We start from the raw sequence: 22,490 nt of genomic DNA, 5'->3' as shown, positions 1-22,490 counted from the left end.
GATGTCCTTTTGGTAAGCCGAGCAAAGTTTTAACAGCACCTCACAGTCTTGTTCAGCGCAGTAACAGGAGAAACTAAAACACAGATGGAGTATTTTTGTTTCCACCACTTTAAAAACAGAATGGTCTGGCATGTTTCTTTTGCTTCCGAAAGAATGGTTTGTCAGTGATGACAGTATTTTCTTTATCTTTTTAACATATAAAGCACCATAATTTTTCCTTGGGTTCCGTGAGCGTTGTTTCAGTTTTGCAATTCCTCCAAGCGCAGAAGCCAAAGGAAAAACATTGGCAGCTACTGCGTGTCACACTGCAAATAATCTTCCCACATAGAAGTATAATGTCATTTTTTTCCTTTCCATCTGACAAATACAAAAAAAAAAAAGCATAGTTTTCAAAATAGACAAAAACACAAACTTGCAAACTCAGCTGTTTTTAAAACAAAAATAGACATTTAGCATTCAAACAACCACTCTGAATGAGTTCCCGCCAGCCATCTTCCCATCAGGAAAGATGACCAAGTCATCAAATGGTGGCAGCATCTGCAGAGAGCAGCACTGCCAACAGCAGTCCTAATGAGACAAGAACCCTAAAATTCATCATCGTGGAAGGTGAGTATGGACACTTTCGAGCACATTTCTCCCTTTGCATTCTACAGAAATGATCCCTGAAAATATAGTCCTACCTTGACAAATCAAAGATTTCAGCAACATTTTAATCACTATTCCTTCAACAAATTGTGAACATGTTTGTCAAAATCCAATGTAAACTACTTGTAGAAATCAAGTAGTAATAATTAATATGCCTGTTTGCCAATGTCCTATTCTAAAGAAAAATAATTTTGCAATTCTTTTCTCTCAAATTGTAACATTTCTTGATGCCTTATATTGGCTATCTTGATTCTTTTGGATGTCCTTTTGGTAAGCCGAGCAAAGTTTTAACAGCACCTCACAGTCTTGTTCAGCGCAGTAACAGGAGAAACTAAAACACAGATGGAGTATTTTTGTTTCCACCACTTTAAAAACAGAATGGTCTGGCATGTTTCTTTTGCTTCCGAAAGAATGGTTTGTCAGTGATGACAGTATTTTCTTTATCTTTTTAACATATAAAGCACCATAATTTTTCCTTGGGTTCCGTGAGCGTTGTTTCAGTTTTGCAATTCCTCCAAGCGCAGAAGCCAAAGGAAAAACATTGGCAGCTACTGCGTGTCACACTGCAAATAATCTTCCCACATAGAAGTATAATGTCATTTTTTTCCTTTCCATCTGACAAATACAAAAAAAAACAAAAAGCATAGTTTTCAAAATAGACAAAAACACAAACTTGCAAACTCAGCTGTTTTTAAAACAAAAATAGACATTTAGCATTCAAACAACCACTCTGAATGAGTTCCCGCCAGCCATCTTCCCATCAGGAAAGATGACCAAGTCATCAAATGGTGGCAGCATCTGCAGAGAGCAGCACTGCCAACAGCAGTCCTAAAGAGACAAGAACACTAAAATTCATCATCGTGGAAGGTGAGCATGGACACTTTCGAGCACATTTCTCCCTTTGCATTCTACAGAAATGATCCCTGAAAATATAGTCCTACCTTGACAAATCAAAGATTTCAGCAACATTTTAATCACTATTCCTTCAACAAATTGTGAACATGTTTGTCAAAATCCAATGTAAACTACTTGTAGAAATCAAGTAGTAATAATTAATATGCCTGTTTGCCAATGTCCTATTCAAAAGAAAAATAATTTTGCAATTCTTTTCTCTCAAATTGTAACATTTCTTGATGCCTTATATTGGCTATCTTGATTCTTTTGGATGTCCTTTTGGTAAGCCGAGCAAAGTTTTAACAGCACCTCACAGTCTTGTTCAGCGCAGTAACAGGAGAAACTAAAACACAGATGGAGTATTTTTGTTTTCACCACTTTAAAAACAGAATGGTCTGGCATGTTTCTTTTGCTTCCGAAAGAATGGTTTGTCAGTGATGACAGTATTTTCTTTATCTTTTTAACATATAAAGCACCATAATTTTTCCTTGGGTTCCGTGAGCGTTGTTTCAGTTTTGCAATTCCTCCAAGCGCAGAAGCCAAAGGAAAAGCATTGGCAGCTACTGCGTGTCACACTGCAAATAATCTTCCCACATAGAAGTATAATGTCATTTTTTTCCTTTCCATCTGACAAATACAAAAAAAAAAAAAAAGCATAGTTTTCAAAATAGACAAAAACACAAACTTGCAAACTCAGCTGTTTTTAAAACAAAAATAGACATTTAGCATTCAAACAACCACTCTGAATGAGTTCCCGCCAGCCATCTTCCCATCAGGAAAGATGACCAAGTCATCAAATGGTGGCAGCATCTGCAGAGAGCAGCACTGCCAACAGCAGTCCTAATGAGACAAGAACCCTAAAATTCATCATCGTGGAAGGTGAGTATGGACACTTTCGAACACATTTCTCCCTTTGCATTCTACAGAAATGATCCCTGAAAATATAGTCCTACCTTGACAAATCAAAGATTTCAGCAACATTTTAATCACTATTCCTTCAACAAATTGTGAACATGTTTGTCAAAATCCAATGTAAACTACTTGTAGAAATCAAGTAGTAATAATTAATATGCCTGTTTGCCAATGTCCTATTCTAAAGAAAAATAATTTTGCAATTCTTTTCTCTCAAATTGTAACATTTCTTGATGCCTTATATTGGCTATCTTGATTCTTTTGGATGTCCTTTTGGTAAGCCGAGCAAAGTTTTAACAGCACCTCACAGTCTTGTTCAGCGCAGTAACAGGAGAAACTAAAACACAGATGGAGTATTTTTGTTTCCACCACTTTAAAAACAGAATGGTCTGGCATGTTTCTTTTGCTTCCGAAAGAATGGTTTGTCAGTGATGACAGTATTTTCTTTATCTTTTTAACATATAAAGCACCATAATTTTTCCTTGGGTTCCGTGAGCGTTGTTTCAGTTTTGCAATTCCTCCAAGCGCAGAAGCCAAAGGAAAAACATTGGCAGCTACTGCGTGTCACACTGCAAATAATCTTCCCACATAGAAGTATAATGTCATTTTTTTCCTTTCCATCTGACAAATACAAAAAAAAAAAAAAAGCATAGTTTTCAAAATAGACAAAAACACAAACTTGCAAACTCAGCTGTTTTTAAAACAAAAATAGACATTTAGCATTCAAACAACCACTCTGAATGAGTTCCCGCCAGCCATCTTCCCATCAGGAAAGATGACCAAGTCATCAAATGGTGGCAGCATCTGCAGAGAGCAGCACTGACAACAGCAGTCCTAATGAGACAAGAACCCTAAAATTCATCATCGTGGAAGGTGAGTATGGACACTTTCGAACACATTTCTCCCTTTGCATTCTACAGAAATGATCCCTGAAAATATAGTCCTACCTTGACAAATCAAAGATTTCAGCAACATTTTAATCACTATTCCTTCAACAAATTGTGAACATGTTTGTCAAAATCCAATGTAAACTACTTGTAGAAATCAAGTAGTAATAATTAATATGCCTGTTTGCCAATGTCCTATTCTAAAGAAAAATAATTTTGCAATTCTTTTCTCTCAAATTGTAACATTTCTTGATGCCTTATATTGGCTATCTTGATTCTTTTGGATGTCCTTTTGGTAAGCCGAGCAAAGTTTTAACAGCACCTCACAGTCTTGTTCAGCGCAGTAACAGGAGAAACTAAAACACAGATGGAGTATTTTTGTTTCCACCACTTTAAAAACAGAATGGTCTGGCATGTTTCTTTTGCTTCCGAAAGAATGGTTTGTCAGTGATGACAGTATTTTCTTTATCTTTTTAACATATAAAGCACCATAATTTTTCCTTGGGTTCCGTGAGCGTTGTTTCAGTTTTGCAATTCCTCCAAGCGCAGAAGCCAAAGGAAAAACATTGGCAGCTACTGCGTGTCACACTGCAAATAATCTTCCCACATAGAAGTATAATGTCATTTTTTTCCTTTCCATCTGACAAATACAAAAAAAAACAAAAAGCATAGTTTTCAAAATAGACAAAAACACAAACTTGCAAACTCAGCTGTTTTTAAAACAAAAATAGACATTTAGCATTCAAACAACCACTCTGAATGAGTTCCCGCCAGCCATCTTCCCATCAGGAAAGATGACCAAGTCATCAAATGGTGGCAGCATCTGCAGAGAGCAGCATTGCCAACAGCAGTCCTAAAGAGACAAGAACACTAAAATTCATCATCGTGGAAGGTGAGCATGGACACTTTCGAGCACATTTCTCCCTTTGCATTCTACAGAAATGATCCCTGAAAATATAGTCCTACCTTGACAAATCAAAGATTTCAGCAACATTTTAATCACTATTCCTTCAACAAATTGTGAACATGTTTGTCAAAATCCAATGTAAACTACTTGTAGAAATCAAGTAGTAATAATTAATATGCCTGTTTGCCAATGTCCTATTCTAAAGAAAAATAATTTTGCAATTCTTTTCTCTCAAATTGTAACATTTCTTGATGCCTTATATTGGCTATCTTGATTCTTTTGGATGTCCTTTTGGTAAGCCGAGCAAAGTTTTAACAGCACCTCACAGTCTTGTTCAGCGCAGTAACAGGAGAAACTAAAACACAGATGGAGTATTTTTGTTTCCACCACTTAAAAAACAGAATGGTCTGGCATGTTTCTTTTGCTTCCGAAAGAATGGTTTGTCAGTGATGACAGTATTTTCTTTATCTTTTTAACATATAAAGCACCATCATTTTTCCTTGGGTTCCGTGAGCGTTGTTTCAGTTTTGCAATTCCTCCAAGCGCAGAAGCCAAAGGAAAAACATTGGCAGCTACTGCGTGTCACACTGCAAATAATCTTCCCACATAGAAGTATAATGTCATTTTTTTCCTTTCCATCTGACAAATACAAAAAAAAAAAAAAGCATAGTTTTCAAAATAGACTTAAACACAAACTTGCAAACTCAGCTGTTTTTAAAACAAAAATAGACATTTAGCATTCAAACAACCACTCTGAATGAGTTCCCGCCAGCCATCTTCCCATCAGGAAAGATGACCAAGTCATCAAATGGTGGCAGCATCTGCAGAGAGCAGCACTGCCAACAGCAGTCCTAATGAGACAAGAACCCTAAAATTCATCATCGTGGAAGGTGAGTATGGACACTTTCGAACACATTTCTCCCTTTGCATTCTACAGAAATGATCCCTGAAAATATAGTCCTACCTTGACAAATCAAAGATTTCAGCAACATTTTAATCACTATTCCTTCAACAAATTGTGAACATGTTTGTCAAAATCCAATGTAAACTACTTGTAGAAATCAAGTAGTAATAATTAATATGCCTGTTTGCCAATGTCCTATTCTAAAGAAAAATAATTTTGCAATTCTTTTCTCTCAAATTGTAACATTTCTTGATGCCTTATATTGGCTATCTTGATTCTTTTGGATGTCCTTTTGGTAAGCCGAGCAAAGTTTTAACAGCACCTCACAGTCTTGTTCAGCGCAGTAACAGGAGAAACTAAAACACAGATGGAGTATTTTTGTTTCCACCACTTTAAAAACAGAATGGTCTGGCATGTTTCTTTTGCTTCCGAAAGAATGGTTTGTCAGTGATGACAGTATTTTCTTTATCTTTTTAACATATAAAGCACCATCATTTTTCCTTGGGTTCCGTGAGCGTTGTTTCAGTTTTGCAATTCCTCCAAGCGCAGAAGCCAAAGGAAAAACATTGGCAGCTACTGCGTGTCACACTGCAAATAATCTTCCCACATAGAAGTATAATGTCATTTTTTTCCTTTCCATCTGACAAATACAAAAAAAAAAAAAAGCATAGTTTTCAAAATAGACTTAAACACAAACTTGCAAACTCAGCTGTTTTTAAAACAAAAATAGACATTTAGCATTCAAACAACCACTCTGAATGAGTTCCCGCCAGCCATCTTCCCATCAGGAAAGATGACCAAGTCATCAAATGGTGGCAGCATCTGCAGAGAGCAGCACTGCCAACAGCAGTCCTAAAGAGACAAGAACACTAAAATTCATCATCGTGGAAGGTGAGCATGGACACTTTCGAGCACATTTCTCCCTTTGCATTCTACAGAAATGATCCCTGAAAATATAGTCCTACCTTGACAAATCAAAGATTTCAGCAACATTTTTATCACTATTCCTTCAACAAATTGTGAACATGTTTGTCAAAATCCAATGTAAACTACTTGTAGAAATCAAGTAGTAATAATTAATATGCCTGTTTGCCAATGTCCTATTCTAAAGAAAAATAATTTTGCAATTCTTTTCTCTCAAATTGTAACATTTCTTGATGCCTTATATTGGCTATCTTGATTCTTTTGGATGTCCTTTTGGTAAGCCGAGCAAAGTTTTAACAGCACCTCACAGTCTTGTTCAGCGCAGTAACAGGAGAAACTAAAACACAGATGGAGTATTTTTGTTTCCACCACTTAAAAAACAGAATGGTCTGGCATGTTTCTTTTGCTTCCGAAAGAATGGTTTGTCAGTGATGACAGTATTTTCTTTATCTTTTTAACATATAAAGCACCATCATTTTTCCTTGGGTTCCGTGAGCGTTGTTTCAGTTTTGCAATTCCTCCAAGCGCAGAAGCCAAAGGAAAAACATTGGCAGCTACTGCGTGTCACACTGCAAATAATCTTCCCACATAGAAGTATAATGTCATTTTTTTCCTTTCCATCTGACAAATACAAAAAAAAAAAAAAGCATAGTTTTCAAAATAGACTTAAACACAAACTTGCAAACTCAGCTGTTTTTAAAACAAAAATAGACATTTAGCATTCAAACAACCACTCTGAATGAGTTCCCGCCAGCCATCTTCCCATCAGGAAAGATGACCAAGTCATCAAATGGTGGCAGCATCTGCAGAGAGCAGCACTGCCAACAGCAGTCCTAATGAGACAAGAACCCTAAAATTCATCATCGTGGAAGGTGAGTATGGACACTTTCGAACACATTTCTCCCTTTGCATTCTACAGAAATGATCCCTGAAAATATAGTCCTACCTTGACAAATCAAAGATTTCAGCAACATTTTAATCACTATTCCTTCAACAAATTGTGAACATGTTTGTCAAAATCCAATGTAAACTACTTGTAGAAATCAAGTAGTAATAATTAATATGCCTGTTTGCCAATGTCCTATTCTAAAGAAAAATAATTTTGCAATTCTTTTCTCTCAAATTGTAACATTTCTTGATGCCTTATATTGGCTATCTTGATTCTTTTGGATGTCCTTTTGGTAAGCCGAGCAAAGTTTTAACAGCACCTCACAGTCTTGTTCAGCGCAGTAACAGGAGAAACTAAAACACAGATGGAGTATTTTTGTTTCCACCACTTTAAAAACAGAATGGTCTGGCATGTTTCTTTTGCTTCCGAAAGAATGGTTTGTCAGTGATGACAGTATTTTCTTTATCTTTTTAACATATAAAGCACCATAATTTTTCCTTGGGTTCCGTGAGCGTTGTTTCAGTTTTGCAATTCCTCCAAGCGCAGAAGCCAAAGGAAAAACATTGGCAGCTACTGCGTGTCACACTGCAAATAATCTTCCCACATAGAAGTATAATGTCATTTTTTTCCTTTCCATCTGACAAATACAAAAAAAAACAAAAAGCATAGTTTTCAAAATAGACAAAAACACAAACTTGCAAACTCAGCTGTTTTTAAAACAAAAATAGACATTTAGCATTCAAACAACCACTCTGAATGAGTTCCCGCCAGCCATCTTCCCATCAGGAAAGATGACCAAGTCATCAAATGGTGGCAGCATCTGCAGAGAGCAGCACTGCCAACAGCAGTCCTAAAGAGACAAGAACACTAAAATTCATCATCGTGGAAGATGAGCATGGACACTTTCGAGCACATTTCTCCCTTTGCATTCTACAGAAATGATACCTGAAAATATAGTCCTACCTTGACAAATCAAAGATTTCAGCAACATTTTAATCACTATTCCTTCAACAAATTGTGAACATGTTTGTCAAAATCCAATGTAAACTACTTGTAGAAATCAAGTAGTAATAATTAATATGCCTGTTTGCCAATGTCCTATTCAAAAGAAAAATAATTTTGCAATTCTTTTCTCTCAAATTGTAACATTTCTTGATGCCTTATATTGGCTATCTTGATTCTTTTGGATGTCCTTTTGGTAAGCCGAGCAAAGTTTTAACAGCACCTCACAGTCTTGTTCAGCGCAGTAACAGGAGAAACTAAAACACAGATGGAGTATATTTGTTTTCACCACTTTAAAAACAGAATGGTCTGGCATGTTTCTTTTGCTTCCGAAAGAATGGTTTGTCAGTGATGACAGTATTTTCTTTATCTTTTTAACATATAAAGCACCATAATTTTTCCTTGGGTTCCGTGAGCGTTGTTTCAGTTTTGCAATTCCTCCAAGCGCAGAAGCCAAAGGAAAAACATTGGCAGCTACTGCGTGTCACACTGCAAATAATCTTCCCACATAGAAGTATAATGTCATTTTTTTCCTTTCCATCTGACAAATACAAAAAAAAAAAAAAAGCATAGTTTTCAAAATAGACAAAAACACAAACTTGCAAACTCAGCTGTTTTTAAAACAAAAATAGACATTTAACATTCAAACAACCACTCTGAATGAGTTCCCGCCAGCCATCTTCCCATCAGGAAAGATGACCAAGTCATCAAATGGTGGCAGCATCTGCAGAGAGCAGCACTGCCAACAGCAGTCCTAAAGAGACAAGAACATTAAAATTCATCATCGTGGAAGGTGAGCATGGACACTTTCGAGCACATTTCTCACTTTGCATTCTACAAAAATGATCCCTGAAAATATAGTCCTACCTTGACAAATCAAAGATTTCAGCAACATTTTAATCACTATTCCTTCAACAAATTGTGAACATGTTTGTCAAAATCCAATGTAAACTACTTGTAGAAATCAAGTAGTAATAATTAATATGCCTGTTTGCCAATGTCCTATTCTAAAGAAAAATAATTTTGCAATTCTTTTCTCTCAAATTGTAACATTTCTTGATGCCTTATATTGGCTATCTTGATTCTTTTGGATGTCCTTTTGGTAAGCCGAGCAAAGTTTTAACAGCACCTCAGAGTCTTGTTCAGCGCAGTAACAGGAGAAACTAAAACACAGATGGAGTATTTTTGTTTCCACCACTTAAAAAACAGAATGGTCTGGCATGTTTCTTTTGCTTCCGAAAGAATGGTTTGTCAGTGATGACAGTATTTTCTTTATCTTTTTAACATATAAAGCACCATCATTTTTCCTTGGGTTCCGTGAGCGTTGTTTCAGTTTTGCAATTCCTCCAAGCGCAGAAGCCAAAGGAAAAACATTGGCAGCTACTGCGTGTCACACTGCAAATAATCTTCCCACATAGAAGTATAATGTCATTTTTTTCCTTTCCATCTGACAAATACAAAAAAAAAAAAAAGCATAGTTTTCAAAATAGACTTAAACACAAACTTGCAAACTCAGCTGTTTTTAAAACAAAAATAGACATTTAGCATTCAAACAACCACTCTGAATGAGTTCCCGCCAGCCATCTTCCCATCAGGAAAGATGACCAAGTCATCAAATGGTGGCAGCATCTGCAGAGAGCAGCACTGCCAACAGCAGTCCTAATGAGACAAGAACCCTAAAATTCATCATCGTGGAAGGTGAGTATGGACACTTTCAAACACATTTCTCCCTTTGCATTCTACAGAAATGATCCCTGAAAATATAGTCCTACCTTGACAAATCAAAGATTTCAGCAACATTTTAATCACTATTCCTTCAACAAATTGTGAACATGTTTGTCAAAATCCAATGTAAACTACTTGTAGAAATCAAGTAGTAATAATTAATATGCCTGTTTGCCAATGTCCTATTCTAAAGAAAAATAATTTTGCAATTCTTTTCTCTCAAATTGTAACATTTCTTGATGCCTTATATTGGCTATCTTGATTCTTTTGGATGTCCTTTTGGTAAGCCGAGCAAAGTTTTAACAGCACCTCACAGTCTTGTTCAGCGCAGTAACAGGAGAAACTAAAACACAGATGGAGTATTTTTGTTTCCACCACTTTAAAAACAGAATGGTCTGGCATGTTTCTTTTGCTTCCGAAAGAATGGTTTGTCAGTGATGACAGTATTTTCTTTATCTTTTTAACATATAAAGCACCATCATTTTTCCTTGGGTTCCGTGAGCGTTGTTTCAGTTTTGCAATTCCTCCAAGCGCAGAAGCCAAAGGAAAAACATTGGCAGCTACTGCGTGTCACACTGCAAATAATCTTCCCACATAGAAGTATAATGTCATTTTTTTCCTTTCCATCTGACAAATACAAAAAAAAACAAAAAGCATAGTTTTCAAAATAGACAAAAACACAAACTTGCAAACTCAGCTGTTTTTAAAACAAAAATAGACATTTAGCATTCAAACAACCACTCTGAATGAGTTCCCGCCAGCCATCTTCCCATCAGGAAAGATGACCAAGTCATCAAATGGTGGCAGCATCTGCAGAGAGCAGCACTGCCAACAGCAGTCCTAAAGAGACAAGAACACTAAAATTCATCATCGTGGAAGGTGAGCATGGACACTTTCGAGCACATTTCTCCCTTTGCATTCTACAGAAATGATCCCTGAAAATATAGTCCTACCTTGACAAATCAAAGATTTCAGCAACATTTTAATCACTATTCCTTCAACAAATTGTGAACATGTTTGTCAAAATCCAATGTAAACTACTTGTAGAAATCAAGTAGTAATAATTAATATGCCTGTTTGCCAATGTCCTATTCAAAAGAAAAATAATTTTGCAATTCTTTTCTCTCAAATTGTAACATTTCTTGATGCCTTATATTGGCTATCTTGATTCTTTTGGATGTCCTTTTGGTAAGCCGAGCAAAGTTTTAACAGCACCTCACAGTCTTGTTCAGCGCAGTAACAGGAGAAACTAAAACACAGATGGAGTATATTTGTTTTCACCACTTTAAAAACAGAATGGTCTGGCATGTTTCTTTTGCTTCCGAAAGAATGGTTTGTCAGTGATGACAGTATTTTCTTTATCTTTTTAACATATAAAGCACCATAATTTTTCCTTGGGTTCCGTGAGCGTTGTTTCAGTTTTGCAATTCCTCCAAGCGCAGAAGCCAAAGGAAAAACATTGGCAGCTACTGCGTGTCACACTGCAAATAATCTTCCCACATAGAAGTATAATGTCATTTTTTTCCTTTCCATCTGACAAATACAAAAAAAAAAAAAAAGCATAGTTTTCAAAATAGACAAAAACACAAACTTGCAAACTCAGCTGTTTTTAAAACAAAAATAGACATTTAACATTCAAACAACCACTCTGAATGAGTTCCCGCCAGCCATCTTCCCATCAGGAAAGATGACCAAGTCATCAAATGGTGGCAGCATCTGCAGAGAGCAGCACTGCCAACAGCAGTCCTAAAGAGACAAGAACACTAAAATTCATCATCGTGGAAGGTGAGCATGGACACTTTCGAGCACATTTCTCCCTTTGCATTCTACAGAAATGATCCCTGAAAATATAGTCCTACCTTGACAAATCAAAGATTTCAGCAACATTTTAATCACTATTCCTTCAACAAATTGTGAACATGTTTGTCAAAATCCAATGTAAACTACTTGTAGAAATCAAGTAGTAATAATTAATATGCCTGTTTGCCAATGTCCTATTCAAAAGAAAAATAATTTTGCAATTCTTTTCTCTCAAATTGTAACATTTCTTGATGCCTTATATTGGCTATCTTGATTCTTTTGGATGTCCTTTTGGTAAGCCGAGCAAAGTTTTAACAGCACCTCACAGTCTTGTTCAGCGCAGTAACAGGAGAAACTAAAACACAGATGGAGTATTTTTGTTTCCACCACTTTAAAAACAGAATGGTCTGGCATGTTTCTTTTGCTTCCGAAAGAATGGTTTGTCAGTGCTGACAGTATTTTCTTTATCTTTTTAACATATAAAGCACCATAATTTTTCCTTGGGTTCCGTGAGCGTTGTTTCAGTTTTGCAATTCCTCCAAGCGCAGAAGCCAAAGGAAAAACATTGGCAGCTACTGCGTGTCACACTGCAAATAATCTTCCCACATAGAAGTATAATGTCATTTTTTTCCTTTCCATCTGACAAATACAAAAAAAAAAAAAAAGCATAGTTTTCAAAATAGACAAAAACACAAACTTGCAAACTCAGCTGTTTTTAAAACAAAAATAGACATTTAGCATTCAAACAACCACTCTGAATGAGTTCGCGCCAGCCATCTTCCCATCAGGAAAGATGACCAAGTCATCAAATGGTGGCAGCATCTGCAGAGAGCAGCACTGCCAACAGCAGTCCTAATGAGACAAAAACCCTAAAATTCATCATCGTGGAAGGTGAATATGGACACTTTCGAGCACATTTCTCCCTTTGCATTCTACAGAAATGATCCCTGAAAATATAGTCCTACCTTGACAAATCAAAGATTTCAGCAACATTTTAATCACTATTCCTTCAACAAATTGTGAACATGTTTGTCAAAATCCAATGTAAACTACTTGTAGAAATCAAGTAGTAATAATTAATATGCCTGTTTGCCAATGTCCTATTCAAAAGAAAAATAATTTTGCAATTCTTTTCTCTCAAATTGTAACATTTCTTGATGCCTTATATTGGCTATCTTGATTCTTTTGGATGTCCTTTTGGTAAGCCGAGCAAAGTTTTAACAGCACCTCACAGTCTTGTTCAGCGCAGTAACAGGAGAAACTAAAACACAGATGGAGTATTTTTGTATCCACCACTTTAAAAACAGAATGGTCTGGCATGTTTCTTTTGCTTCCGAAAGAATGGTTTGTCAGTGCTGACAGTATTTTCTTTATCTTTTTAACATATAAAGCACCATAATTTTTCCTTGGGTTCCGTGAGCGTTGTTTCAGTTTTGCAATTCCTCCAAGCGCAGAAGCCAAAGGAAAAACATTGGCAGCTACTGCGTGTCACACTGCAAATAATCTTCCCACATAGAAGTATAATGTCATTTTTTTCCTTTCCATCTGACAAATACAAAAAAAAAAAAAAAAGCATAGTTTTCAAAATAGACAAAAACACAAACTTGCAAACTCAGCTGTTTTTAAAACAAAAATAGACATTTAGCATTCAAACAACCACTCTGAATGAGTTCGCGCCAGCCATCTTCCCATCAGGAAAGATGACCAAGTCATCAAATGGTGGCAGCATCTGCAGAGAGCAGCACTGCCAACAGCAGTCCTAATGAGACAAAAACCCTAAAATTCATCATCGTGGAAGGTGAATATGGACACTTTCGAGCACATTTCTCCCTTTGCATTCTACAGAAATGATCCCTGAAAATATAGTCCTACCTTGACAAATCAAATATTTCAGCAACATTTTAATCACTATTCCTTCAACAAATTGTGAACATGTTTGTCAAAATCCAATGTAAACTACTTGTAGAAATCAAGTAGTAATAATTAATATGCCTGTTTGCCAATGTCCTATTCTAAAGAAAAATAATTTTGCAATTCTTTTCTCTCAAATTGTAACATTTCTTGATGCCTTATATTGGCTATCTTGATTCTTTTGGATGTCCTTTTGGTAAGCCGAGCAAAGTTTTAACAGCACCTCACAGTCTTGTTCAGCGCAGTAACAGGAGAAACTAAAACACAGATGGAGTATTTTTGTATCCACCACTTTAAAAACAGAATGGTCTGGCATGTTTCTTTTGCTTCCGAAAGAATGGTTTGTCAGTGCTGACAGTATTTTCTTTATCTTTTTAACATATAAAGCACCATAATTTTTCCTTGGGTTCCGTGAGCGTTGTTTCAGTTTTGCAATTCCTCCAAGCGCAGAAGCCAAAGGAAAAACATTGGCAGCTACTGCGTGTCACACTGCAAATAATCTTCCCACATAGAAGTATAATGTCATTTTTTTCCTTTCCATCTGACAAATACAAAAAAAAAAAAAAAAGCATAGTTTTCAAAATAGACAAAAACACAAACTTGCAAACTCAGCTGTTTTTAAAACAAAAATAGACATTTAGCATTCAAACAACCACTCTGAATGAGTTCGCGCCAGCCATCTTCCCATCAGGAAAGATGACCAAGTCATCAAATGGTGGCAGCATCTGCAGAGAGCAGCACTGCCAACAGCAGTCCTAATGAGACAAAAACCCTAAAATTCATCATCGTGGAAGGTGAATATGGACACTTTCGAGCACATTTCTCCCTTTGCATTCTACAGAAATGATCCCTGAAAATATAGTCCTACCTTGACAAATCAAATATTTCAGCAACATTTTAATCACTATTCCTTCAACAAATTGTGAACATGTTTGTCAAAATCCAATGTAAACTACTTGTAGAAATCAAGTAGTAATAATTAATATGCCTGTTTGCCAATGTCCTATTCTAAAGAAAAATAATTTTGCAATTCTTTTCTCTCAAATTGTAACATTTCTTGATGCCTTATATTGGCTATCTTGATTCTTTTGGATGTCCTTTTGGTAAGCCGAGCAAAGTTTTAACAGCACCTCACAGTCTTGTTCAGCGCAGTAACAGGAGAAACTAAAACACAGATGGAGTATTTTTGTTTCCACCACTTTAAAAACAGAATGGTCTGGCATGTTTCTTTTGCTTCCGAAAGAATGGTTTGTCAGTGATGACAGTATTTTCTTTATCTTTTTAACATATAAAGCACCATCATTTTTCCTTGGGTTCCGTGAGCGTTGTTTCAGTTTTGCAATTCCTCCAAGCGCAGAAGCCAAAGGAAAAACATTGGCAGCTACTGCGTGTCACACTGCAAATAATCTTCCCACATAGAAGTATAATGTCATTTTTTTCCTTTCCATCTGACAAATACAAAAAAAAAAAAAGCATAGTTTTCAAAATAGACTTAAACACAAACTTGCAAACTCAGCTGTTTTTAAAACAAAAATAGACATTTAGCATTCAAACAACCACTCTGAATGAGTTCCCGCCAGCCATCTTCCCATCAGGAAAGATGACCAAGTCATCAAATGGTGGCAGCATCTGCAGAGAGCAGCACTGCCAACAGCAGTCCTAATGAGACAAGAACCCTAAAATTCATCATCGTGGAAGGTGAGTATGGACACTTTCGAGCACATTTCTCCCTTTGCATTCTACAGAAATGATCCCTGAAAATATAGTCCTACCTTGACAAATCAAAGATTTCAGCAACATTTTAATCATTATTCCTTCAACAAATTGTGAACATGTTTGTCAAAATCCAATGTAAACTACTTGTAGAAATCAAGTAGTAATAATTAATATGCCTGTTTGCCAATGTCCTATTCTAAAGAAAAATAATTTTGCAATTCTTTTCTCTCAAATTGTAACATTTCTTGATGCCTTATATTGGCTATCTTGATTCTTTTGGATGTCCTTTTGGTAAGCCGAGCAAAGTTTTAACAGCACCTCACAGTCTTGTTCAGCGCAGTAACAGGAGAAACTAAAACACAGATGGAGTATTTTTGTTTCCACCACTTTAAAAACAGAATGGTCTGGCATGTTTCTTTTGCTTCCGAAAGAATGGTTTGTCAGTGATGACAGTATTTTCTTTATCTTTTTAACATATAAAGCACCATAATTTTTCCTTGGGTTCCGTGAGCGTTGTTTCAGTTTTGCAATTCCTCCAAGCGCAGAAGCCAAAGGAAAAACATTGGCAGCTACTGCGTGTCACACTGCAAATAATCTTCCCACATAGAAGTATAATGTCATTTTTTTCCTTTCCATCTGACAAATACAAAAAAAAAAAAAAAAAAAGCATAGTTTTCAAAATAGACAAAAACACAAACTTGCAAACTCAGCTGTTTTTAAAACAAAAATAGACATTTAGCATTCAAACAACCACTCTGAATGAGTTCCCGCCAGCCATCTTCCCATCAGGAAAGATGACCAAGTCATCAAATGGTGGCAGCATCTGCAGAGAGCAGCACTGCCAACAGCAGTCCTAATGAGACAAGAACCCTAAAATTCATCATCGTGGAAGGTGAGTATGGACACTTTCGAGCACATTTCTCCCTTTGCATTCTACAGAAATGATCCCTGAAATATAGTCCTACCTTGACAAATCAACGATTTCAGCAACATTTTAATCACTATTCCTTCAACAAATTGTGAACATGTTTGTCAAAATCCAATGTAAACTACTTGTAGAAATCAAGTAGTAATAATTAATATGCCTGTTTGCCAATGTCCTATTCTAAAGAAAAATAATTTTGCAATTCTTTTCTCTCAAATTGTAACATTTCTTGATGCCTTATATTGGCTATCTTGATTCTTTTGGATGTCCTTTTGGTAAGCCGAGCAAAGTTTTAACAGCACCTCACAGTCTTGTTCAGCACAGTAACAGGAGAAACTAAAACACAGATGGAGTATTTTTGTTTCCACCACTTTAAAAACAGAATGGTCTGGCATGTTTCTTTTGCTTCCGAAAGAATGGTTTGTCAGTGATGACAGTATTTTCTTTATCTTTTTAACATATAAAGCACCATAATTTTTCCTTGGGTTCCGTGAGCGTTGTTTCAGTTTTGCAATTCCTCCAAGCACAGAAGCCAAAGGAAAAACATTGGCAGCTACTGCGTGTCACACTGCAAATAATCTTCCCACATAGAAGTATAATGTCATTTTTTTCCTTTCTATCTGACAAATACAAAAAAAAAAAAAAGCATAGTTTTCAAAATAGACAAAAACACAAACTTGCAAACACAGCTGTTTTTAAAACAAAAATAGACATTTAGCATTCAAACAACCACTCTGAATGAGTTCCCGCCAGCCATCTTCCCATCAGGAAAGATGACCAAGTCATCAAATGGTGGCAGCATCTGCAGAGAGCAGCACTGCCAACAGCAGTGCTAATGAGACAAGAACCCTAAAATTAATCATCGTGGAAGGTGAGTATGGACACTTTCGAGCACATTTCTCCCTTTGCATTCTACAGAAATGATCCCTGAAAATATAGTCCTACCTTGACAAATCAAAGATTTCAGCAACATTTTAATCACTATTCCTTCAACAAATTGTGAACATGTTTGTCAAAATCCAATGTAAACTACTTGTAGAAATCAAGTAGTAATAATTAATATGCCTGTTTGCCAATGTCCTATTCTAAAGAAAAATAATTTTGCAATTCTTTTCTCTCAAATTGTAACATTTCTTGATGCCTTATATTGGCTATCTTGATTCTTTTGGATGTCCTTTTGGTAAGCCGAGCAAAGTTTTAACAGCACCTCACAGTCTTGTTCAGCGCAGTAAGAGGAGAAACTAAAACACAGATGGAGTATTTTTGTTTCCACCACTTTAAAAACAGAATGGTCTGGCATGTTTCTTTTGCTTCTGAAAGAATGGTTTGTCAGTGATGACAGTATTTTCTTTATCTTTTTAACATATAAAGCACCATAATTTTTCCTTGGGTTCCGTGAGCTTTGTTTCAGTTTTGCAATTCCTCCAAGCGCAGAAGCCAAAGGAAAAACATTGGCAGCTACTGCGTGTCACACTGCAAATAATCTTCCCACATAGAAGTATAATGTCATTTTTTTCCTTTCCATCTGACAAATACAAAAAAAAAAAAAAGCATAGTTTTCAAAATAGACAAAAACACAAACTTGCAAACTCAGCTGTTTTTAAAACAAAAATAGACATTTAGCATTCAAACAACCACTCTGAATGAGTTCCCGCCAGCCATCTTCCCATCAGGAAAGATGACCAAGTCATCAAATGGTGGCAGCATCTGCAGAGAGCAGCACTGCCAACAGCAGTCCTAATGAGACAAGAACCCTAAAATTCATCATCGTGGAAGGTGAGTATGGACACTTTCGAGCACATTTTTCCCTTTGCATTCTACAGAAATGATCCCTGAAAATATAGTCCTACCTTGACAAATCAACGATTTCAGCAACATTTTAATCACTATTCCTTCAACAAATTGTGAACATGTTTGTCAAAATCCAATGTAAACTACTTGTAGAAATCAAGTAGTAATAATTAATATGCCTGTTTGCCAATGTCCTATTCTAAAGAAAAATAATTTTGCAATTCTTTTCTCTCAAATTGTAACATTTCTTGATGCCTTATATTGGCTATCTTGATTCTTTTGGATGTCCTTTTGGTAAGCCGAGCAAAGTTTTAACAGCACCTCACAGTCTTGTTCAGCGCAGTAACAGGAGAAACTAAAACACAGATGGAGTATTTTTGTTTCCACCACTTTAAAAACAGAATGGTCTGGCATGTTTCTTTTGCTTCCGAAAGAATGGTTTGTCAGTGATGACAGTATTTTCTTTATCTTTTTAACATATAAAGCACCATAATTTTTCCTTGGGTTCCGTGAGCGTTGTTTCAGTTTTGCAATTCCTCCAAGCGCAGAAGCCAAAGGAAAAACATTGGCAGCTACTGCGTGTCACACTGCAAATAATCTTCCCACATAGAAGTATAATGTCATTTTTTTCCTTTCCATCTGACAAATACAAAAAAAAAAAAAAGCATAGTTTTCAAAATAGACAAAACCACAAACTTGCAAACTCAGCTGTTTTTTAAAAAAAAATAGACATTTAGCATTCAAACAACCACTCTGAATGAGTTCCCGCCAGCCATCTTCCCATCAGGAAAGATGACCAAGTCATCAAATGGTGGCAGCATCTGCAGAGAGCAGCACTGCCAACAACAGTCCTAATGAGACAAGAACCCTAAAATTCATCATCGTGGAAGGTGAGTATGGACACTTTCGAGCACATTTCTCCCTTTGCATTCTACAGAAATGATCCCTGAAAATATAGTCCTACCTTGACAAATCAAAGATTTCAGCAACATTTTAATCACTATTCCTTCAACAAATTGTGAACATGTTTGTCAAAATCCAATGTAAACTACTTGTAGAAATCAAGTAGTAATAATTAATATGCCTGTTTGCCAATGTCCTATTCTAAAGAAAAATAATTTTGCAATTCTTTTCTCTCAAATTGTAACATTTCTTGATGCCTTATATTGGCTATCTTGATTCTTTTGGATGTCCTTTTGGTAAGCCGAGCAAAGTTTTAACAGCACCTCACAGTCTTGTTCAGCGCAGTAACAGGAGAAACTAAAACACAGATGGAGTATTTTTGTTTCCACCACTTTAAAAACAGAATGGTCTGGCATGTTTCTTTTGCTTCCGAAAGAATGGTTTGTCAGTGATGACAGTATTTTCTTTATCTTTTTAACATATAAAGCACCATAATTTTGCCTTGGGTTCCGTGAGCGTTGTTTCAGTTTTGCAATTCCTCCAAGCGCAGAAGCCAAAGGAAAAACATTGGCAGCTACTGCGTGTCACACTGCAAATAATCTTCCCACATAGAAGTATAATGTCATTTTTTTCCTTTCCATCTGACAAATACAAAAAAAAAAAAGCATAGTTTTCAAAATAGACAAAAACACAAACTTGCAAACTCAGCTGTTTTTAAAACAAAAATAGACATTTAGCATTCAAACAACCACTCTGAATGAGTTCCCGCCAGCCATCTTCCCATCAGGAAAGATGACCAAGTCATCAAATGGTGGCAGCATCTGCAGAGAGCAGCACTGCCAACAGCAGTCCTAATGAGACAAGAACCCTAAAATTCATCATCGTGGAAGGTGAGTATGGACACTTTCGAGCACATTTCTCCCTTTGCATTCTACAGAAATGATCCCTGAAAATATAGTCCTACCTTGACAAATCAAAGATTTCAGCAACATTTTAATCACTATTCCTTCAACAAATTGTGAACATGTTTGTCAAAATCCAATGTAAACTACTTGTAGAAATCAAGTAGTAATAATTAATATGCCTGTTTGCCAATGTCCTATTCTAAAGAAAAATAATTTTGCAATTCTTTTCTCTCAAATTGTAACATTTCTTGATGCCTTATATTGGCTATCTTGATTCTTTTGGATGTCCTTTTGGTAAGCCGAGCAAAGTTTTAACAGCACCTCACAGTCTTGTTCAGCGCAGTAACAGGAGAAACTAAAACACAGATGGAGTATTTTTGTTTCCACCACTTTAAAAACAGAATGGTCTGGCATGTTTCTTTTGCTTCTGAAAGAATGGTTTGTCAGTGATGACAGTATTTTCTTTATCTTTTTAACATATAAAGCACCATAATTTTTCCTTGGGTTCCGTGAGCGTTGTTTCAGTTTTGCAATTCCTCCAAGCGCAGAAGCCAAAGGAAAAACATTGGCAGCTACTGCGTGTCACACTGCAAATAATCTTCCCACATAGAAGTATAATGTCATTTTTTTCCTTTCCATCTGACAAATACAAAAAAAAAAAAAAAGCATAGTTTTCAAAATAGACAAAAACACAAACTTGCAAACTCAGCTGTTTTTAAAACAAAAATAGACATTTAGCATTCAAACAACCACTCTGAATGAGTTCCCACCAGCCATCTTCCCATCAGGAAAGATGACCAAGTCATCAAATGGTGGCAGCATCTGCAGAGAGCAGCACTGCCAACAGCAGTCCTAATGAGACAAGAACCCTAAAATTCATCATCGTGGAAGGTGAGTATGGACACTTTCGAGCACATTTCTCCCTTTGCATTCTACAGAAATGATCCCTGAAAATATAGTCCTACCTTGACAAATCAACGATTTCAGCAACATTTTAATCACTATTCCTTCAACAAATTGTGAACATGTTTGTCAAAATCCAATGTAAACTACTTGTAGAAATCAAGTAGTAATAATTAATATGCCTGTTTGCCAATGTCCTATTCTAAAGAAAAATAATTTTGCAATTCTTTTCTCTCAAATTGTAACATTTCTTGATGCCTTATATTGGCTATCTTGATTCTTTTGGATGTCCTTTTGGTAAGCCGAGCAAAGTTTTAACAGCACCTCACAGTCTTGTTCAGCGCAGTAACAGGAGAAACTAAAACACAGATGGAGTATTTTTGTTTCCACCACTTTAAAAACAGAATGGTCTGGCATGTTTCTTTTGCTTCCGAAAGAATGGTTTGTCAGTGATGACAGTATTTTCTTTATCTTTTTAACATATAAAGCACCATAATTTTTCCTTGGGTTCCGTGAGCGTTGTTTCAGTTTTGCAATTCCTCCAAGCGCAGAAGCCAAAGGAAAAACATTGGCAGCTACTGCGTGTCACACTGCAAATAATCTTCCCACATAGAAGTATAATGTCATTTTTTTCCTTTCCATCTGACAAATACAAAAAAAAAAAAGCATAGTTTTCAAAATAGACAAAAACACAAACTTGCAAACTCAGCTGTTTTTAAAACAAAAATAGACATTTAGCATTCAAACAACCACTCTGAATGAGTTCCCGCCAGCCATCTTCCCATCAGGAAAGATGACCAAGTCATCAAATGGTGGCAGCATCTGCAGAGAGCAGCACTGCCAACAGCAGTCCTAATGAGACAAGAACCCTAAAATTCATCATCGTGGAAGGTGAGTATGGACACTTTCGAGCACATTTCTCCCTTTGCATTCTACAGAAATGATCCCTGAAAATATAGTCCTACCTTGACAAATCAAAGATTTCAGCAACATTTTAATCACTATTCCTTCAACAAATTGTGAACATGTTTGTCAAAATCCAATGTAAACTACTTGTAGAAATCAAGTAGTAATAATTAATATGCCTGTTTGCCAATGTCCTATTCTAAAGAAAAATAATTTTGCAATTCTTTTCTCTCAAATTGTAACATTTCTTGATGCCTTATATTGGCTATCTTGATTCTTTTGGATGTCCTTTTGGTAAGCCGAGCAAAGTTTTAACAGCACCTCACAGTCTTGTTCAGCGCAGTAACAGGAGAAACTAAAACACAGATGGAGTATTTTTGTTTCCACCACTTTAAAAACAGAATGGTCTGGCATGTTTCTTTTGCTTCTGAAAGAATGGTTTGTCAGTGATGACAGTATTTTCTTTATCTTTTTAACATATAAAGCACCATAATTTTTCCTTGGGTTCCGTGAGCGTTGTTTCAGTTTTGCAATTCCTCCAAGCGCAGAAGCCAAAGGAAAAACATTGGCAGCTACTGCGTGTCACACTGCAAATAATCTTCCCACATAGAAGTATAATGTCATTTTTTTCCTTTCCATCTGACAAATACAAAAAAAAAAAAAAGCATAGTTTTCAAAATAGACAAAACCACAAACTTGCAAACTCAGCTGTTTTTTAAAAAAAAATAGACATTTAGCATTCAAACAACCACTCTGAATGAGTTACCGCCAGCCATCTTCCCATCAGGAAAGATGACCAAGTCATCAAATGGTGGCAGCATCTGCAGAGAGCAGCACTGCCAACAGCAGTGCTAATGAGACAAGAACCCTAAAATTCATCATCGTGGAAGGTGAGTATGGACACTTTCGAGCACATTTCTCCCTTTGCATTCTACAGAAATGATCCCTGAAAATATAGTCCTACCTTGACAAATCAAAGATTTCAGCAACATTTTAATCACTATTCCTTCAACAAATTGTGAACATGTTTGTCAAAATCCA

General features: G+C 36.2%; 25 non-coding genes across 25 annotated transcripts; all 25 read right to left on the bottom strand.

Moving 5' to 3' along the window:
- Nucleotides 1–463: 463 nt before the first annotated feature.
- LOC143984590 (small nucleolar RNA U3) lies at nucleotides 464–678 on the bottom strand. The gene has a single exon (XR_013274967.1). It is a non-coding gene; the product is annotated as a small nucleolar RNA U3 (small nucleolar RNA).
- Nucleotides 679–1,369: 691 nt separating this feature from the next.
- On the bottom strand, nucleotides 1,370–1,584 carry LOC143985089 (small nucleolar RNA U3). Its single transcript, XR_013275397.1, has one exon. It is a non-coding gene; the product is annotated as a small nucleolar RNA U3 (small nucleolar RNA).
- Nucleotides 1,585–2,275: 691 nt separating this feature from the next.
- Nucleotides 2,276–2,490, bottom strand: LOC143984747 (small nucleolar RNA U3). The gene has a single exon (XR_013275101.1). It is a non-coding gene; the product is annotated as a small nucleolar RNA U3 (small nucleolar RNA).
- A 691-nt stretch (nucleotides 2,491–3,181) lies between these two features.
- LOC143984525 (small nucleolar RNA U3) lies at nucleotides 3,182–3,396 on the bottom strand. The gene has a single exon (XR_013274910.1). It is a non-coding gene; the product is annotated as a small nucleolar RNA U3 (small nucleolar RNA).
- A 691-nt stretch (nucleotides 3,397–4,087) lies between these two features.
- On the bottom strand, nucleotides 4,088–4,302 carry LOC143985179 (small nucleolar RNA U3). The gene has a single exon (XR_013275475.1). It is a non-coding gene; the product is annotated as a small nucleolar RNA U3 (small nucleolar RNA).
- A 690-nt stretch (nucleotides 4,303–4,992) lies between these two features.
- LOC143984744 (small nucleolar RNA U3) lies at nucleotides 4,993–5,207 on the bottom strand. The gene has a single exon (XR_013275100.1). It is a non-coding gene; the product is annotated as a small nucleolar RNA U3 (small nucleolar RNA).
- Nucleotides 5,208–5,897: 690 nt separating this feature from the next.
- On the bottom strand, nucleotides 5,898–6,112 carry LOC143985088 (small nucleolar RNA U3). Its single transcript, XR_013275396.1, has one exon. It is a non-coding gene; the product is annotated as a small nucleolar RNA U3 (small nucleolar RNA).
- A 690-nt stretch (nucleotides 6,113–6,802) lies between these two features.
- Nucleotides 6,803–7,017, bottom strand: LOC143984743 (small nucleolar RNA U3). Its single transcript, XR_013275099.1, has one exon. It is a non-coding gene; the product is annotated as a small nucleolar RNA U3 (small nucleolar RNA).
- Nucleotides 7,018–7,708: 691 nt separating this feature from the next.
- Nucleotides 7,709–7,923, bottom strand: LOC143985224 (small nucleolar RNA U3). The gene has a single exon (XR_013275514.1). It is a non-coding gene; the product is annotated as a small nucleolar RNA U3 (small nucleolar RNA).
- Nucleotides 7,924–8,614: 691 nt separating this feature from the next.
- Nucleotides 8,615–8,829, bottom strand: LOC143985248 (small nucleolar RNA U3). The gene has a single exon (XR_013275531.1). It is a non-coding gene; the product is annotated as a small nucleolar RNA U3 (small nucleolar RNA).
- A 690-nt stretch (nucleotides 8,830–9,519) lies between these two features.
- LOC143984764 (small nucleolar RNA U3) lies at nucleotides 9,520–9,734 on the bottom strand. Its single transcript, XR_013275117.1, has one exon. It is a non-coding gene; the product is annotated as a small nucleolar RNA U3 (small nucleolar RNA).
- A 691-nt stretch (nucleotides 9,735–10,425) lies between these two features.
- Nucleotides 10,426–10,640, bottom strand: LOC143985087 (small nucleolar RNA U3). The gene has a single exon (XR_013275395.1). It is a non-coding gene; the product is annotated as a small nucleolar RNA U3 (small nucleolar RNA).
- A 691-nt stretch (nucleotides 10,641–11,331) lies between these two features.
- Nucleotides 11,332–11,546, bottom strand: LOC143985086 (small nucleolar RNA U3). Its single transcript, XR_013275394.1, has one exon. It is a non-coding gene; the product is annotated as a small nucleolar RNA U3 (small nucleolar RNA).
- Nucleotides 11,547–12,237: 691 nt separating this feature from the next.
- LOC143985029 (small nucleolar RNA U3) lies at nucleotides 12,238–12,452 on the bottom strand. The gene has a single exon (XR_013275346.1). It is a non-coding gene; the product is annotated as a small nucleolar RNA U3 (small nucleolar RNA).
- A 692-nt stretch (nucleotides 12,453–13,144) lies between these two features.
- LOC143985028 (small nucleolar RNA U3) lies at nucleotides 13,145–13,359 on the bottom strand. Its single transcript, XR_013275345.1, has one exon. It is a non-coding gene; the product is annotated as a small nucleolar RNA U3 (small nucleolar RNA).
- Nucleotides 13,360–14,051: 692 nt separating this feature from the next.
- On the bottom strand, nucleotides 14,052–14,266 carry LOC143985027 (small nucleolar RNA U3). The gene has a single exon (XR_013275344.1). It is a non-coding gene; the product is annotated as a small nucleolar RNA U3 (small nucleolar RNA).
- A 689-nt stretch (nucleotides 14,267–14,955) lies between these two features.
- LOC143984589 (small nucleolar RNA U3) lies at nucleotides 14,956–15,170 on the bottom strand. The gene has a single exon (XR_013274966.1). It is a non-coding gene; the product is annotated as a small nucleolar RNA U3 (small nucleolar RNA).
- A 695-nt stretch (nucleotides 15,171–15,865) lies between these two features.
- Nucleotides 15,866–16,076, bottom strand: LOC143984995 (small nucleolar RNA U3). The gene has a single exon (XR_013275316.1). It is a non-coding gene; the product is annotated as a small nucleolar RNA U3 (small nucleolar RNA).
- A 693-nt stretch (nucleotides 16,077–16,769) lies between these two features.
- On the bottom strand, nucleotides 16,770–16,984 carry LOC143985122 (small nucleolar RNA U3). The gene has a single exon (XR_013275425.1). It is a non-coding gene; the product is annotated as a small nucleolar RNA U3 (small nucleolar RNA).
- A 690-nt stretch (nucleotides 16,985–17,674) lies between these two features.
- On the bottom strand, nucleotides 17,675–17,889 carry LOC143984812 (small nucleolar RNA U3). The gene has a single exon (XR_013275160.1). It is a non-coding gene; the product is annotated as a small nucleolar RNA U3 (small nucleolar RNA).
- A 690-nt stretch (nucleotides 17,890–18,579) lies between these two features.
- LOC143984546 (small nucleolar RNA U3) lies at nucleotides 18,580–18,794 on the bottom strand. The gene has a single exon (XR_013274928.1). It is a non-coding gene; the product is annotated as a small nucleolar RNA U3 (small nucleolar RNA).
- Nucleotides 18,795–19,482: 688 nt separating this feature from the next.
- LOC143984588 (small nucleolar RNA U3) lies at nucleotides 19,483–19,697 on the bottom strand. The gene has a single exon (XR_013274965.1). It is a non-coding gene; the product is annotated as a small nucleolar RNA U3 (small nucleolar RNA).
- Nucleotides 19,698–20,388: 691 nt separating this feature from the next.
- Nucleotides 20,389–20,603, bottom strand: LOC143984900 (small nucleolar RNA U3). The gene has a single exon (XR_013275236.1). It is a non-coding gene; the product is annotated as a small nucleolar RNA U3 (small nucleolar RNA).
- A 688-nt stretch (nucleotides 20,604–21,291) lies between these two features.
- Nucleotides 21,292–21,506, bottom strand: LOC143984587 (small nucleolar RNA U3). The gene has a single exon (XR_013274964.1). It is a non-coding gene; the product is annotated as a small nucleolar RNA U3 (small nucleolar RNA).
- Nucleotides 21,507–22,196: 690 nt separating this feature from the next.
- Nucleotides 22,197–22,411, bottom strand: LOC143985152 (small nucleolar RNA U3). Its single transcript, XR_013275451.1, has one exon. It is a non-coding gene; the product is annotated as a small nucleolar RNA U3 (small nucleolar RNA).
- Between the last annotated feature and the right edge of the window lie 79 nt (nucleotides 22,412–22,490).

The sequence above is a fragment of the Lithobates pipiens genome, unplaced genomic scaffold (assembly GCF_037356315.1).
Source record: "Lithobates pipiens isolate NorthernLeopardFrog02 unplaced genomic scaffold, aLitPip1_a1.2 Scaffold_16, whole genome shotgun sequence".
NCBI classification, from domain to species: Eukaryota; Metazoa; Chordata; class Amphibia; order Anura; family Ranidae; genus Lithobates; species Lithobates pipiens.
This window is presented reverse-complemented; position numbering and strand designations above follow the sequence as displayed.